Source organism: Tachypleus tridentatus, chromosome 12 (assembly GCF_004210375.1).
Source record: "Tachypleus tridentatus isolate NWPU-2018 chromosome 12, ASM421037v1, whole genome shotgun sequence".
Taxonomy (NCBI): Eukaryota; Metazoa; Arthropoda; class Merostomata; order Xiphosura; family Limulidae; genus Tachypleus; species Tachypleus tridentatus.
Genome location: NC_134836.1, coordinates 109,790,876 through 109,803,092, shown reverse-complemented (window position 1 = coordinate 109,803,092; position 12,217 = coordinate 109,790,876). Strand labels below are relative to the sequence as shown.

General features: G+C 35.0%; 1 protein-coding gene across 2 annotated transcripts in view; it reads left to right on the top strand.

The window, feature by feature from the left end:
• The window catches only part of LOC143235289 (wings apart-like protein homolog), an 84,554-nt gene extending 82,023 nt beyond the window's left edge, over positions 1–2,531 (top strand). The window contains exon 20 of one of the 2 annotated variants that reach the window (XR_013019003.1): positions 1,108–2,531. The gene's annotated coding sequence lies outside the window, so the exon portion shown is untranslated. Of the gene's footprint in view, positions 1–624 lie in introns of both variants that reach the window. The other variant, XR_013019002.1, reaches the window with a different exon arrangement.
• The last annotated feature ends 9,686 nt before the right edge of the window (positions 2,532–12,217 follow it).

Below are 12,217 nucleotides of genomic sequence, written 5' to 3'. Positions count from 1 at the left end.
AGGCAGAGTTATCAGTACTAGACATCCATACCGATATTCGTAACCGAATAGTAGAATTAACTATAATACTTTTACACTCTTATAATTGAAATTACAGAACCATATAATCAAACCTATTGCTTTTCGATCCGTAACCCGTACACCTGACTCCATATAGATTACAAATCTTAGAACACTTTATTTTTAAAGTCTTTAAACGCCTCAGTCAAATTTAAGGTTTTATGTTTAAACGATCTGTTTGTTTTTGTTTGATTGTTTTGAAGTTAAGCACAAATCTAACAATGGGCTATCTGTGCTCTGCTCACCACGGGCAAAAACAAACAAACCCGGTTTCTAGCGTTGTAAGTCTGCAGACATACCGTTATGCCAATGGGGGGTAAACCTCAAGAAGAGATATCTGTGCTCTTCCCACCACTGGTATCGAGATCCAGTTTGTAGCAGTAAAAGTCCACAGACATTCCGCTCTGCCACTGGTGGGTTTAAACAATCTAAGGTGCAATGAGGGTAGTTTATGTTTCCGTACTTCGTTTTGGTGTATGGTACTGTGCTAGAAAGTGTTAGAACAAGAGAAGAGTTTGTCATTATTTCCATTTTATAGGGCTAATTTTTTTCATTTCGTTACAGATTGTAGATGTCGACACTGTGGTAATGCCTCACTGATCCCTGTTGATAACTAAATGAGACAGGTCACGTGGGAATACTTGCTGTTGACATTTTGGGTCTGAAATAACTGTTGTGGTACCCAATGCTGTCTTAACTATATGTAAAGAAGGAACTATCATATGGTACCGGTATGTGCTAAAAGAAATCAATTTACTAGCACTCCATGTAATAAGTCTTGATAAAAATCGCGTTTAAAACTATATATTAAGTTTAGCTGTCATGTGACGGCCAAAACAGTATAGAGAATTATCAGTAGAGCAGAGTGTTCGCATTACGTGACGCTGGTTGGACTCTCTGACAAATTGTTGCAGACTAGAAGTGCTCCTCAAACACTTTCAAGTACAACCTAGATTGTGAGACCGAGACAGAAAAAAATTGCAAATAGGAAAGGAAAAGGCAGAAGGTCTAAACTTAATAATGCTAATGTTCAGTATCTTTGTTTAGGCAGCCTTCAGAACAGAAGGAAGACTGCCACTGATCTCAAGCATGAGATGAACAACCATGTGCTAAATGACAGAAAAACGTCCAGATCTACAGTGTCAAGATGACTCAACTAGAATGGAATACTTGGTCATGTAGCAGTTAAAAACTTTATTTCGATATCCATATTTTTTCAATAGACTGAAATTTACTAAAATGTACAAAAACTGGACTGTTGATGATTGAAAAAGATGTTATGGATGGATGAATTCAAGTCTGAAATATTTGGTTCAAAGCGTAGATTGTACATCCAGTGAAAGAAAGGTGAAAGATACTTACCTACCAAGAAGCATGGGGAAGGCAATGTGATGGTTTGGAGGTGTTTTGCTGCTGATGCGACGACAGGTGCTATTTGTAAAATAGATAAAATAATGGAGCAGCGCGAGTTCCATCAGAAACTGATCCGTCCTGGTATACCAGTGATTTGCATACTATTGGTAAAGGACTCTACTGCCAAGAAGATAATGACCCAAACACTTTTCTAACCTATGCAGAAATTACTTAGCTAAGAAAGAAGTTGCAGGAGTCATTAAAATGATGTAATGGCCCTCACAGCCCCGAATCAACCCAGTTGAGCAAATCTGAGATTTGATAGATCAAAAAACTTGACGAATCAAACGTTACTTCTAAATAAACATTATAGGAGCATATCAGAGACATTTGGAGTAAAATCCCAAATGACACATTGATTAAATATGTTGCAACAATGCAGTTATTAAAGTAAAATGGGGACACACTTAACTGTTTTCTGAACTCAGTCACCTCCACTGAGTCTCTGTTTTACTAAATATGAATATTAATAGAGTGTTAATGTTTCACCTGTGGTTTACCTTCATTGTTCTTCGAAAGTAGCCTGAAATCTAATGTTTTATTTTGTCCTAAATATATACTGCATATAAAGATAGAACTGTGACCATAATAAAACAAAGTCACCTCCAAATCCAATGAAACATTATATAATCCCTCGTTGTAGCTTGTGCCTTAGGATAATTTTTTTTAAAAAAATGGAGTGTACTTTGTATATTTTTAATGTGTCTTGTTTTGGCTTAAAAATATTTTAGACCCTAAAAATGTAATAATAATCGATAGAGTTTCGAAAAATGAAGCGTATGAATATAACATTGGTATATAGTTTATTACTATTTAATATGATAACAGATTGTTAACGTAGAAAATAATCCGTTGTATTACAAAATGTTCATAATTTATGAGCGAAAATAAAGGATCCCAACCGGTTTGACGATCCCTGTTATTCAGAATAGGACTCTTCGGCTATGATATAACAGATAAAGTATGGTTGAGACATTGTGTATTTACTGAAACAAATGTTATAGTGTGAACTAGATAATAATAAGGCTATAATAAATTCTGACATATTTTTCCTTAAATATGTCGGTGTTTCTTTTTTTACGCCTAACAACTATCCTCAAATACATAATATCTATCATCGCCTAGCGGGCTTGTTAAAGGCATATTTTGCTGTTCTTGTCGGTACTTCAAAATAAAGTTAATTGAAATAAATGAAGTTTTCTGAACTTAATGTAATGAGTTATATTGTGCCCTAAGGGAAAGGCGTTCTGACCAATCTCGTTAAATTAACGAATCAAGTGTAATAGACAGATATAATCAACTCAGACATAAAAGCAATAGATCCTAACAGAACACGAAAATATTATGAAGAATTCATATCACCACGGACGACCTCAGAAACAATATGTATTTCTAATTCAGAAAAAGTTCCAAACGTTAGCTTCTCAATTTACGGAAGAAATTCAATTATATACAAGTTACCAAATAAGCCTAACTTAGCTATAAATTTAACAACGGTAGTACTAAGACAATTAAATACATTTGACGAAATACTAAATCTATTCATGTTATGAACGTTACATGATTTATAGCAAATGATATTGGAAATTTTAACCAGGACGGGAGGGTTTAACAGTTAGATCACTGATTACAGTCATACTGAGCCCGGCATCGCGAGGTGGGTTAAATCGTTCAACTTGTAAGCTGAGGGTCGCAAGTTCGAATTCCAGTTGCACCAAACATTTTCAGCTACTCTTTTGGTAAAGAGTAGCCATGACGAATAGGGACGGCTAGCGCAGACAGGCCTGGGATATGAAACAAACGTCATCCCTAATTTTTAACTACTGACGCCCCCACCATAAAGGTTGAAAGGGTCCATATTTAGCAGTTTAAGACAAGAGGGAAGGTAGCTAGTCATCACCACCACCAACTCCTGGGCTACTCTTTTACCAACGAATAGTGCATGTTTGGTGCGACCGGGAGTCGAACCCGCGACCCTCGGATTACGAGTCGAGCACCTTAACCCACTTGGCCATGTCGGGCCATTGTTTAAAGGAAATTGAATAAGGGCCGGAATTTAGTGGAATCATGCCTCAAGTCCCCAGATCCTCGGATTCGCAACCTGACACAATAACGAATAGGCCACGCTTAACCAAGTATAGTGAATGTACTCATTCTCATAAAGTAAGGAATTAATACTGTAAAGACAGCTAATTTATTTTCATTTTTTATAGTTTGTTTTTTGTGTTAAAATTATTTAGTACAAACGATGACTTTTTGTGGAAATAACTAAATGATTTTGTTTAGCATATTGTGAAGTTTTAACTCTGTTGATTAAATAAATCAACAGACCTAAATTATTAGTTTATTTAACGAACACTTTCTGGGGGCAAATTATGAACATATCATTGACATTGCGAGGACAGACGGGTGACCCAACAGAAGAGATAAGTATAGGGACAAGGCTTAGTTAAAATATGAAGATAAATGCGACTTGTAATTGACGGTGATGAAACAACCTTGCTTTACTCGTTGAGGAAACAAAGTGGATACTTGATAACTGAAAATAAGCTATATTTAAGTATTTCTTATGTTTGGACTAATAAATAACACAGATCTAACAACATGCCTATAATCTTGAGGTTAGTTAACAAGTAAAGAGGTGACACATCGCGTAAGAAAAACGATCCCTTTAGCTCAAGAGTGTTCTGTCATTCATCAGAACCAACAAATGGTTGGCACTTGTGTAAAATTGGCGACGGGTTTTTTTGTTATTTTTTTATAAAGTGTGAGAGTAATCAATCAGCATGAGACTTGGTTAATAGTCTCAGTTACGGCTTCCCTCTTGTTTATTCAAAACTTATCATCATTTTAAAATATTTATTACAGTCAAAAAAAAGAGCGATAAAAACACGTTTTTTATATTTTGTTTTAAATGTTAAAGTTTCTTCCTTTTCAGAAAAAATACTATTATTTTAGGGAACAAAATATATATAAAGAGCGACTTTAGATATTCCCATTCGATCCTTCTGCCCCCCCCCCCCCCATTGGCAGTTTACTTCAGAAACGACAGAATTAAACTTATAAGTGTTTGTAATATTTGTTTGTTTGTTAAACCCAAAGTTGCACGATAAGCTGTCTGTGCGGTACCAATATCAGAATCGAACCTTAAATTTCAGCGTTATAAACTGTTTATTTGGACTAATAAAATTTGTTTGGGTTTGCTAGGCACTATAAAACCTTAGCAATTAAGTTAACGAAAGTTAGCGTGTCGTAAACTGTGTCAACGTTCTATTAGAGGTTGCAGAAGTTAACCTCGAAATGCCTTTTCTACAAGTTTACCGCTGTACCAAATTTTCTCTGAAATACTTAAATGTATTGTTATGTGTAAGGCATAAACTTCATTTATTATTCAGTTGTATGTATATGTAAGTAGACTGTACTTTTATCACGTGACTCTGTTAAAATAAGTTTGTCTCTTCTACCTATTTTGTAAAACGGACAGGCGTGAGCTGGTGTTCAGCACATCGGACTGTGGATCCGAGAGTCCAGGTTTCGCGTCCTGTTATTACACAAAATTCGTCTTTTGCACGTTGGAACTATGACACAAGAACCAAGAATTGCAGTGAATGATACTGGCTAGCTGCCCTCGCTCCAGTTTATCAATCCAAAATTAGAGACGACCAACGTAGATATTGCCCTTGAGTTGCTTTGCGTAAGTATCCGAAACAAAGAAAGAAAATAGTCCGTTCACGTTTCACTCACTAAACATCAAATAACAGCTTCTAAATAACCTACAAAAACTTAACTATGCCGTTATTTTTTATGTATTAAATCTTTCAACTTTATTTTAATTTGTAGTAAAAGACATGTTTGCTCTGTTCAGTAAAGTAGGCCAAGAGAAATGTTTACGTATAAGACATGTTACAACGCTCATAAAACTCGTACATGTCTCACTGTAAAAATAAATATCCATCTTCCAAGGCCACACAACCCATTTTTCTTGTCAATGTTATTACCCACTTTTTTGAAGAACGTTTCTAAGCCATTCAAAAGATAGATAGGAGTACACGTAATGGCCTCCATGAAATCACGCTATTTCGCAGGGGTAGGTCCTTAATCAAGTTGCGATAAATACATTTCTCTATCCGCAGTCACTCTCGCCAAGTCACGTTTTTAATTTCTAACTGAAAACAATCTTCGAGGGTGGATGTAATTCTCTATAAATTACGTATGCATAATATTATCATAATTTTGATTTAGCATGTTTTTTTTTCTCAGATTTGAAACGCTAAAATCAGGAGTTCGATGTCTCATGGTAGACTCAGCAAATAGCCCGATGTGGCTTTGCTATAAGAAAACATAAACACTCAGGCCTATCTGAACGTAATATTCTTTTTTATTTTTTATTATTATATTTCTTAATCCTTAACGTCTCATTCTTCTTGATATCGAAAACACAGAAGTTTCTGTAAATAACGTTATTTACTGGTAAGTAACTTATGTACGTCACTGCAGCATCTGGTAGCTTATAACTCTAAAAAACTGGGTTTTCATATTCGTAGTAAACGCAGCAGAGATAGCTGGTTCATTTATAGATTTGCGCTTAACAACGAACAGTTCTGGAACGTAATACTTAGTTAATTTGCTAATCTTATTTATGAGTTTTTGAACGTGTATATAATAATTTTAATGTGGCTTCAGAATATTGATAATTTATTTTGTTATTGATGTTCCTTAGTAATTACGTGAAAACAGAAAGGCCTTATGGTTATCAGTTTCACGTTTTTATGTAATAACTCTATTGCCCATTTAATGAAATAAGACGTAAGTACAAAAACAAGGGTGACAGTTCCATGTTCATTGTTGTTTTATCTTATTTTGTCTATGCTTGTTTCAGAATTCCGCGCAGAGCTACACAAGTGTTATCTGCACACAATTTGTTTGTTTGATTTCGATCAAAGTTACAATGGCCTATCTGATGTATCCACCGCGGGAAATGGAACTCCAGATTTTGGCGTTGTAAGTCCATAAACTTAACACTGTCCCATCGGAGGACGTCTGCACACAGTCGTCCGTAATTTTGAGGTGATAGACTAGATATAAAGCAGCTAATAAACAACAAAAAACTTTTAGGACACCTTGTAGATCGAATAATTGAATGGACTGTTACTCTTATAACTAGCCCGTGAGTCCAAAATGAAGAACACGTTTTTTGCAGCAAGAGGTCACGAACCATGAGTCCTCGCATTTCTAAGCTGGGCACACTAGCGAGACAGCTGTGAACAAAAGTTGTCGTCTTCAAACAGATTCTTTAAAATAGCTATAACCATCTTCAAACAAATGAATATTATACACTGATATAAACATCTTTAATCAGATCCTTTAGAACGATAGTAGACATCTTTAGTGGATTCCTTGATATCATTTTAAGTATTTTTAAATATATTTTTCCATTAAAAAATATTTTTATAGTGTTAAATCGTCTTTAAACAGACGATTAAGTTTAGGAATAGTATTATGCCAATACGCCTGATTTATTATTCGGTATTATACAGTGGACTAACTGTTTAATGATTATATTTCAAATTGCTTTCCACCTTGGCATGCTTTGTTTAATTAGATTTCTTGGTATTGTTTTCAATAACTATCTTTAAACAGATTTCTTGGTATTGTTATGGCTTTCTTTAATCGAATTTCTTGAATATTGTCGTGGCTATTTTTAACACGCCTTGTGATATTGTATGTATATATATATATATATATGTTAAACATTTCTTTTACGCCGGCGTTGAAATTGATAAAAAAAAGTTACCTAGCGACCTTAATACATGTTTTGATTGGCCGTACCCACTCCTGTGGACTGCAGTTTCACCCCAGATCAGCCCAGACTGGGTCAGAAAACCAAAGAAATGGTATTAGGCTTCTTATAATGGTGAAATATATGTAATATCTATAGTGTTTCGAATCCGTTTTATTTCACCATATTAATATTGTTGAGGGTAACTATCTCTAAGTAGACTTCTTGTCATCGGGTTCAATAATATTCAGTAATTTACTATATTCTGTAAACGGCTTTCTCGGAAAACAGGTCAGATTAAAGTCAGCTGTTTAATATCTATCCCATTTCTCTGCTTATATGGTAGTTGCCAAGTCACTTAAATCAAAGACAATCTTGTACTTCCTATGTACAGTTGTTGTTGTTTTTATGAATACATCGTGTCTTAGAGCCTTCATTCCGAATCAGTTGGGTGCAAATCACACCCTTAGGCACATGTCTTATTTGTATGGGTTCGCATGTACCGCAGTCAATTTGTTGCCAATTTCTAATATGAGGTATGGATAGCACTTTATTCATCAAATATATTTAGCGACACTCTTTAATAAAAAAGATTTATATTGTTATAAAACAAACAAAAAATAGATAAATATTAGAAGCCACAGGTGATTTGAACCTGGCAGGGGAAATAGTCATCTGTGGTTTGTATGAGTTCACTTTTTGAGTATACGGCCCGGCATGGCCAGGTGATCAGGACGCTCGACTCGTAATCTGATGGACGCGGCCTCTGATCCTTGTCACACCAAGTGATAGCGCCATCACTCGATCATCGCTTCTATAAGTACGCGTTTTCAATATATTTAAAATATGATTTGCTGGGCGTTAAATATTTTACTAGATTTGATTATCATTGAGAAATACTGTATACAAACTTGCGTTAACAAAAAAGACGAACCATTGCAAAAATTACAGATTATAAGACTGGAAACTATTAAATGAACAAAACCAATATATCTGTTGTTAAATAAAAAAGGACAATATACCTGTTATTAACTAAACAAAACCAATATATCTATTATTAAAACGATCCGGCATGGCCAGGTGGTTAGGGCGCTCGATTCGTAATCTGAGAGTCGCAGGTTCGAAACCCCGCCAAACAAAACATGCTCGCCCTTTCAGTTGTGGGGGCGTTTTAAAGTGACGGTCAATCCCACTATTCGTTTGTAAAAGAGTATCCCAAAAGACGGCAGGAGGTGGTGATGATGAGCTGCCTTTCCTCTAATCTTACCATGCTAAGTTAAGGACGAAAACGCAGGTAGCCCTCGTGTAGCTTGGCGTGAAATTAAAAAAACAAAACAAAAAAAAACTGTTATTAAATTTCACGCAAAACTATACGAGGACCTGTTTTTAGAGGACAGATAGCCCATTGTATAGCTTTGTTCTTAATTCTAAACAGATAAACAAACAATTATTAAACAAATAAATATATCTGTAATTTAAATAAATAAAACTAATATATATATATATATCGATCATTAAATAAATAAAAGCATATATATAGGTTTTTAAATACATAAAAGCAGTGTATCCGTTTTTAGATAAACAATTTCTTTCTGGTTACTCAGCCGTAAGTCTTAGGGCTAATAACGCTAGAAATCAGGTTTCGATACATGCGGTAGGTAGAGCATTGATAATCTATTGTGTAACTTTATGTTTAAAAATGAACATAAACAGTTGTAATGTATATAAGGTAACTGTTTCGCTCTTATCTATCCTTCTTCTATGAAGGGAACATTTCTGGGTCCGTAAAACAAGTTTCAATGAGAGTTAAACCTTTTCTAAGAAATAGCCATCTATCGAGCATAGAAGTTCGTACTAATGTGTCGTCTGAAACAAGACAAAGGAAAATAAGAAGAAATAATCTGTCATCATCTGCTAAGAATTTGATTTATTTACAGTAACATTTTCTTGAACTTAAAACTTCAAAACGCAATAATTGTCATTGAAATATGCTAATAACTAGACTGAAAACCTGTTCCTTTTATTAAGTAGCCTCTTTGTTACGCACGCAAGTCATATATTATATATTTTTTCAGGTATTTCAAAATCTTGGCTATTAACGGCCACGTGACACTGCTTAAGAAAGAACGCGTGATCGATAAAATAGCAAATTACAGATTATAAATAGCCAATTGCACAGATATGTCAACCATTCCCGTCCATTTTGGAATATGTTGACAACATTAACGAGGAAAAACGCAGCTCAGATAGTTTAATGTTTATATTCTCAACATTACTCGAGGTTATCAAGATAGCAGACGTTTTTAAGCCCTGCAGGCTCTCATTAAACTATTGCAGCTGGAGAGAAATTCCAGGTTCATTATTTTGTCTTCGACATGGATTAAACAAATGCGAATTTATATATTTCTTATCTCTTTGCCATTTCATGATTATAAAGATATGAGTTTTGAATAACAAATTTTCTAAACTTGTTTACCGTATTTGAAATTATAACTCAAACATAAATATTTTTCTGTATAATTGAGTTTACGTTTCCCTTCGTCTGCTCCTTAATTACGTAATAATTCATAAAATTTGCTTCTCCTTTTTAATTTAATGCTTTGAACCGGTTCGTTTTCATGATTTCTATAAACGACACGACATCAAATTATTATTTCACTGCTCACATTTGAATCTAGAAGGAATTCACTTACACAATAACATTTTTGACTTATGTAACTGGTCATTGAAAATGTCTCTTTCTGCGTCATAGTTTTAATCCAAACTACTCACCTATCAATTAATAACCTCCACAAAAATAACATTAATTTAGCTAAATCTTAAAAGGAACAAAAATGCACAGTTAATGTGTGATACAAAAAAAAGAAAAAAGTCCACACGAATGTTACTCGTCTGTTTGTTTTTTTTTAATTTCACGCAAAGCTACGCGAGAGCTGTCTATCTACGCTAGCCGTCTCTCTTACTAACGAATAGTGGGATTGAACATAACATTATCACGCCTCCACGGATGAAATGGCTAGCATGTTTATTGTGACGGAGATTCGAAGCCGCGACTATCAGTTTACGAATCAAACGTCCTAACCACCTGGTCTTGCTGTGCATTAGTCGTCAATGAACTTATTCTGATTGATATTCTTTGTCACTTTGTATCGGGCTGCTTATCGTGGCTAAATATAATATCACTAAACAGACTCTGTAATTTTAGCTGTGGGTGTGTGATAAAAGTAATAGTTATTTCCCTTGTTGTGTCAAACAATAACACACTAAATTCATATGGCTGGATATCCGCCTTCCTTTTGGATAACATTCAAACTTACGAACAGGCCAGCACAGCCAGGTGGTTAGGGTGCTCGATTCGTAATCTGAGGGTCGCGGGTTCGAATCCCGTCACACCAAACATGCTCGCCCTTTCAGCCGTGGGAGCATTATAATGTATCAGTCAATCCTACTATTCGTTGGTAAAAGAGTAGCCCAAGAGTTGGTGGTGGGTGGTGATGACTAGCTGCCTTCCCTCTATTCTTAGACTGATAAATTAGAGACGGCTAGCGGAAATATCCCTCATGTAGCTTTGCGCGAAATCCAAACAAACGAAACATCAAACGTATAGGCATTTATGGATAGATCCTATAGACGTCTTCAGCGTGGTCATGTATCCCAGGTTCACAAAATTCGTGCCTTTGATATACGGCTCTTCAACGTATCGGTTACAACTCAAACCAATACCAAAGACAGAAACTTCACAAAGAAAAGTATGTATCATAAATATATGCGAAAGTAAGACTAGATTGTGAATGCTATTAGAATAGTGGTGTACAACCTCAGTTTAGAAATAGTCAATTTCACTATACGATGGTAAAAGAGTAGCCCAAGAGTTGGCGGTGAGTAGTGATGATTTGCTGTCTTCCTTCTATCCTTACACTGCTAAATTAGGAACGGTTAGCGCAGATATCCCGCGTGTAGCTTTGCGCGAAATTAAAAAATAAACAACAACTAGTAGGGGTACTCAGTAGAGCCATGAAACGTTAACAGTATTCGACTTTGAAAAAAATACGATATATCCATTGTTATCAACGGACACTCGTCGTTTTTAGCAGAAGCATGAGGAATAATATTCTCTATATTTCCACCATGATACATTGAACTTTGATCATTTTTGACTGAGCTATAGAGTAAAAATAGTGTGAAAAATTGGTCCCCATGTTAACAGATAGAAATTTATCTATTTTCGTGACCTTAATGCTCAACAACTAACCACTTCTAAGTTGGATCATAGTCCAAATGTATTTCAACTTTCGTCCAAATCCACTCAGTCATATTAGAATTTTTTTTTTGAGAAATACACACAACAAATACGTACGCAGAGGTGGAAATATAACCACGGTCTACATCCGACGATTGAGGTAATAAACGAAATAAAATTGGAAGGACTAGCAAACTAGGTTGTTCTTCATGAGTAACTAAGCCTAATATATCACATATACAATGCAGTAAACATCCTTCAAAAAATTTACTTAACTTAAAGTTAATAGCTAACCATAACATAATCTGATTACAAATTGATTATTGATTATTTCTAACGATACCCCCTCTCCATTAGAAAAAATGTAAAAGCGAGAATTCTCATTCACTCCTTAAAAGTAACCTTACTGAAACAAGGTGGTCGCGAAAAAACTATGTTTTTTGAAGTAATCTAAACAATTTAATTATCTAACTTTTAGTTCCTAGGAATTTACCATGACTTATCGTCTTGTAATGTTCTCTTTTTCAAACCAAAGAAAGAGGTTACATTTCTAGAACTTATACAGCCCTTTAAAGCCGTCTTGTTTGTTCAAGAAGCATGTCGATTAATCTACTAGTCAATTAAAAATTTGTTCTCTGTCTCTTTTGTTTTCCCTTTTGCAAATGCTAATTTTCAGCAAGGGTAAAATTCTGCTAGTGCTCACCGGTACTGAATACAGAAATTAT